Source organism: Humulus lupulus, chromosome 2, assembly GCF_963169125.1.
Source record: "Humulus lupulus chromosome 2, drHumLupu1.1, whole genome shotgun sequence".
Classification (NCBI taxonomy): Eukaryota; Viridiplantae; Streptophyta; class Magnoliopsida; order Rosales; family Cannabaceae; genus Humulus; species Humulus lupulus.
In genome coordinates, this window is record NC_084794.1 from 116,497,929 (window position 1) to 116,503,635 (window position 5,707).

A 5,707-nucleotide genomic window follows, 5' to 3' on the forward strand; every position below is an offset into this window, starting at 1 on the left:
TTTTTTATAATTGTAATATTTCTTTTTGATTCATTATCATATTCTACACATGGACAATGAATTCTTTATGGATTACTACAATTTGTGTGGTAAAATTTTAAAAATTGGTTGAATCTGTCTTGAAATTGTTGTGTATCTCTATTTTCAAACATCTATGATTTATTCATAATGATAGTATCTACATAATTTCTATGTCAATATTGAAAAGAAAATTAATATTGTAATTGAACAAAAAATATGTTCAATTAATAAATTCTAAAGTAAAATGGGTAGGGTTTTCTCTATTTCTATAACATATATCAAATTCATATGTATTTACATTTTAAACATAATTATTACATATATTAACATATAAAACATGCTCAATTAATATATTAATCTTTAAAAAATTGAGTAGGGTTTCCTCTGTTTCTATAGCATATCCCAAATTATTACTACCTATAAATTCAATTCAAACAAAACACAATAATCCACATGCATAATTTCGTCCATAAACCACCATAGCACACAGAATTCGCAGAACTTACTTCGCTAAGACACACATGTTCTCAACCTTTTACTATTCCTGCAACACACAATTTGATCTCACAACCTACTTCACTACGGATGAATATCTAATATATTCAAACTCCTCTAACAATAGTTTGTATAATATCAAATAGAAAAATAAAATATTAAGTAGTAATTATTACTCACCTTCAAAATGAATCTTCTACAATTTCAACACACTTCAAATTCAAACAAGTAAATATATTTCCTACAATAAAAATATAAGCAATAATTAGTAAATATGATAGTTGATATGATTTAGAGTATTCAAAATTATTTATTAACTTAAAACAAGTAAACTCAAATTTTAACTAGTAACTTTCTAATAAATTAGTTAAGCTACTAAAATTAAATTTACTAAACCATAATTACAAAATTAGTGATAAATTAATAAAAAAAATTTGGATTCCTAAAATAATTAACAAAAATTAACTTAAAATATCATTATGTAAATAATATAAATAAATAATGTAAAAAATGATTATAATATAAAAAATTATGTAAAAAGCAATATGTTTGTAAATAATTAACATAAATAATATTAGCAATATTAAAAAAATAAATACAATATGTAATAAACATAAAAAAAATCCCAAAATCTAAAATATACAACAACAAAAAAACAAAGTCAAGTTTCAGTGATCGATACCTGTTTTGAAGCTTGAAAATATTTTTTAATCCTTCACAAACGTTCGAAAATGCAAATAAATAAATATCCAACCTATCGAACATAAATTACAACCCTAATTAAACCCACTAGAAAATTCTTCATTTTTGCTCTAAAACTTCAAAATAAATCAATTTTATGAATATATACATGACTTAAAACATTAACTATGGAAGAAAATTAAAAAAAAAAAAAACACATAAAAATGGTGAAAATAGTGATTACCGTTGTTGGGGAAGAAGGCACTACAAAAAATATTGGTTCTACCAAGAATTCTATATCGAGAACATGTTCTCAGTAGTTGTATATTAAGTGCCTATACCTAGTTACATATCCCAGCCGACACCCCTTCTTCTTCTTCCTCATTCACTCATTTGGACAGAGAGTTTTCTCTCTCCTTTGCACTCCGCCTCTCTCACTAAAAAACCCCATCTCCCTCTCACCAAACTTTCATTTCTAGGTCCGATTCTCTCCAAAAAATCAAATTTTCTCTCTATTTTTAAAGGTAAAGTCTATTTCCCTCATTTATATATATTTCAGTATAAAATGGTAACCCATTCTTTTGTTTTGGGGATTTTGTGTTTGAAGGAGTTCTTGGTGCTATTTTTCTCCCTCCAGTGAAGGATTTAAAGTTGACCTGCTCTTTCAAGATTTAAAGGTAATTTATTTTTAATTTTTCAGTTTTGTTGGATTTTTTTTCAATTTTATTATCTTTTATTATATATATTTATATAAAAGTGATTGTTTTCGGTATAGATCTTATGATTTTTTTTAATATTTTTGTTTTTTTATATAAATGAATTAATATTAGTTTAAATAATTTTTTTATTATATTTGATAACTCTTGAATAAAGAGTTATTTTTATACTTTTAAGCTTATAAATATAAAATTAGTAGGGGCACCCTTGTAGTGGCCCTCAGCAGCAGTGTTCACACCGTATGGTTGTTCTTGGCTTTTTGATCATGTCGTAGGTGCTTAGTCCTCTTGAAGCTTGGAGTGAAACGAGTGGTTGATAGATAACCAAGTCTTCCCATCATCCATAGGAATGGTCATTTCCTTCCATCCTTCCTTGATCATTCCCTCATCGCCTAGGAAGGGTGCGTCCGACCTCTCTTGCAGTAGGCCTTTAGCACCTCTTTCATATTTTCTAGCGTGATTTCCAACCTTTGATTTTTCAAGTGCAACTCATTTATCTCGTCTTCATAAAAATAGGCTCAGGAGCTTGAACTCACCAAGTGTACCTATTGGCCTTTTCCAGGCCTGTGTGTGGAAGGACCATGGTCGCGGTTGCTTGAACAGGGGGTCGTTGGTGGTCTTGGTGGAGGTAGTGTTGCTTGGCTGCCCACGAGAGCAGTTGGTGGCACTAGAGGCTCTATGTAACGACCCAAAATCACTAATATGGCTTAAGGGCCTTGATTAGTGTGCCGGGAGGGCATAAGTGGCATATGTGTGTGTTAATTAATTTAATGCATGATTATATGATAAGCATGCTTATATGGTTATATGAATGTAAATGTGATTATATGCTATAATTGTGAGAACCACATTATCATGTGGGTAAGTCTGCAGCATGCGACTTGAGGTGATCCTAGGGAGCTAGTTAGCAGGAAAATCACAACGGGGCTTAATACTTGACTTTGGGCAAATATAGGGGTATTTTCAGGTATTGGATGGTTATTAGGTTATCAGGTTATGGAAATAAATAATTGGATATATGTTTGAGGTTAGGAAGTCTAGGTGGGAATACTGGGGAATTTTACCATTTTGCCCTCGGGGACGTTTCCGGCACCCCGAGCCTTGGGATTAACTTAATCACCTAAGGATAGACTAAGTAAAATCTCAGAACCTAGTAGAACACAAGGAACCGACCCTCCCTCTTTTTCCTTTTCTCTTTCAAAGGAAAAACCACATAAAACTTAAGGAATTCAGCTGGGAATTAAGTGGTTTGGGCTGGAATCTTGAAGGATTAGTCCAGTGTTCAGCTAAGGAGTGCAATCCAGAACTAAGGTAAGATATAAGCTTTGTGCATGGTGATTAATTCTGTGTTTTGATTGGGTTTTAAAGTGTTTATGGTTTTGAAATTTAAGGACTGAATTGAAGCTAGAAAGCTTGGGTTTTAGCTCAGAAATCGTTAAGGGAGTTGGTTCTGCAGTGGAAGTAAGCTTGAATCTATGATCTAATGGTTGAATTGTGGTGTTCCATTGCTGGCTTTTGTGTTCTTGAGCTTCTGGGTTTCAAAAATTAAAATGGGATCTTAATGAGTTTTTAAGCTAGGTTTTTGTTGGATTATGTTGCTAGAATCATGTTAGAAGTTTTGCGATCAATGGTTTTTGGAATTAGGGTGCTTTGGGGTGGTTTTGAGCAAGGTTTGGATGTTAAAAATGGTGGATTTTCTGGGCACGAGGGGCTGGGCCACGGCTCTGTTCTAGAGTGCCGCGGCCCTGCGAAGCAAAGAAGAGCCAAGGAGGCTCTACAATAGGGAAGCGCCGCAGGGCCACAGGGCAGGGCCGCGGCGCGTGTCTATGGTCAGAGAGGCCTAGTCTCTATTTTAGGGGGCGGGCCGCAGCGCAAGTCTTTAGGGTCGTAGCCCATAAGGCCATTTTTGGTTATTTGAAAGTTTTAAGCGCAGGAACCTAACCTAGGGTGTTCGGGATCGATTCCACCACCGTGTTTGGTGGAATTCGATGACCCGGAAGCTATAACTTCACCCAGAAACCTTTATTCAAATATTAATGGAATCCCTTATCTTGGTTGTGACTAGGTAAGATCTAGGGCTTAGGAGACGGATCGTGCTCACGAGGCATCTCTCGTAATCGAAACATTTGGAAATTTAAGGTAAGAAAACTGCACCCGGTTGTGGATTCATAATGGGACTAAGGGTTCCCTATTTTGTATGCTTTATAGAGGAAGGTATTATGCCATGTAAATAGAAGAGAAACGGCCTAAGAATGCTGGAGTTTACATTAGTGCACAGGGCGTGGCTCGACCACTGGTAGCTGAGGACAGCTTATTATGCACTGAGCTCGGTTTAAGCGGGCCGGGGTCAGTGGGGTAAACAGAGGGTACGACCTAAGGGTGTCGACCCTACTTGTTGTGTAATCTGGTTGTTGTGGTTGATTGTTGAATATGATATATTGAATGGCTAATTGTTCACTTGTGAATTCATGTTTATGTCAATAAGTTATATGTTTATTAGGGATTGCTAAATGTTTAAACATGCTTAAAGGGTTTATGATTATTATCAGTACTTGTGTTATGATATTGCGCTTTCTTGGTTGGCCTTGGCTCACGGGTGCTTCGTGGTGCAGGTAAAGGCAAGGGCAAGCTTGATCAACCCTGAAATAGAGAGCTCTAGGAGAAAAATGTACATGAACAGCTGCTCAGCCGCCACGGTTGAGGGGAGACAGGGACAGGAGAACCATAAACATCTGTTTTGCCTTTAGAATGGCTAGTGGTTGTCTGTACACTGGAAATTTTGTAAACAGACTTTTAAATGCTGTTTCTTTTGGGATCCCATGTATAAAATGTTTAATTGTATGAAAAATATCTTTTGAGACCAAAACCTTTTAAACCTAGCGCATTAATGACTTTAGCAAACACGTTGTTAACTAAATAACTTGATTAGCAAGTCCTGCACCTTTATAAATACACAGTGTAACGGTCTTGGTTATCCAGGGCGTTACACTCTATATTTGGTGGAACGTTAGGGGATGTCACTTCCTCTTCTTCACCGGGGGCTGGATGTGTCTTTGGTGCACCTTCATTTTCTTGTGGTGGAGGATCTTTCATGGAAGCCCTTAGTTGGTTTTCTTCAAGGTGAACTTCCACACCTTGGAGATCTTGGAGGCATCTTGAGTGCCTCGGAATATTTATTTGCTATAATGAATGGAATAATAACTATTTGGCACTTATTCTTCCCACAGATAGCGCCAAAATATTGAAAGTTAGAACTCGCCGACAAAGTTATGGTCGACAAATTGAAAGATGATCTAGAAAGTGAAGAAATGAAAGAACGTAGAAGAAACTTAAAGCAAAGTTGCAGAACAACAATGGAGAAAAGTGAGTATATTTCTCTGTGAAAATGGTGTTACAAAATTTTCCAACACTCTTCAATGATAAAGTAAAGTTTTATTTATAGGAAGACTCTAATGGCCCATAGCACAAAGTGGTCCCAAGGGGAAAAAATAACACTCTAAAATGTTGCATGTAGTGGTGGGGCAAAACGTAGTGGTGTTAGGAGAGTGGTGGTTGACTCTTTCACTTGTTAGGAGTATGTTGGTGGTGATTCCGCGATGTACTATCCTTGTACTGCCACTATTTGTCTAGCTTGGGTACTGGTTCGTACTCTATGCTCTCCAGGCTCGTATGTACCTAACTTGATGTACCTCATACTTGTGTCTCTTCTTTCGTCCTCCATGAGAATGCCATGTAATGGCTCGGTCACCTATACTTCCTGCTTGAGCACAAATGTCATTGTGTCTAACACCAAG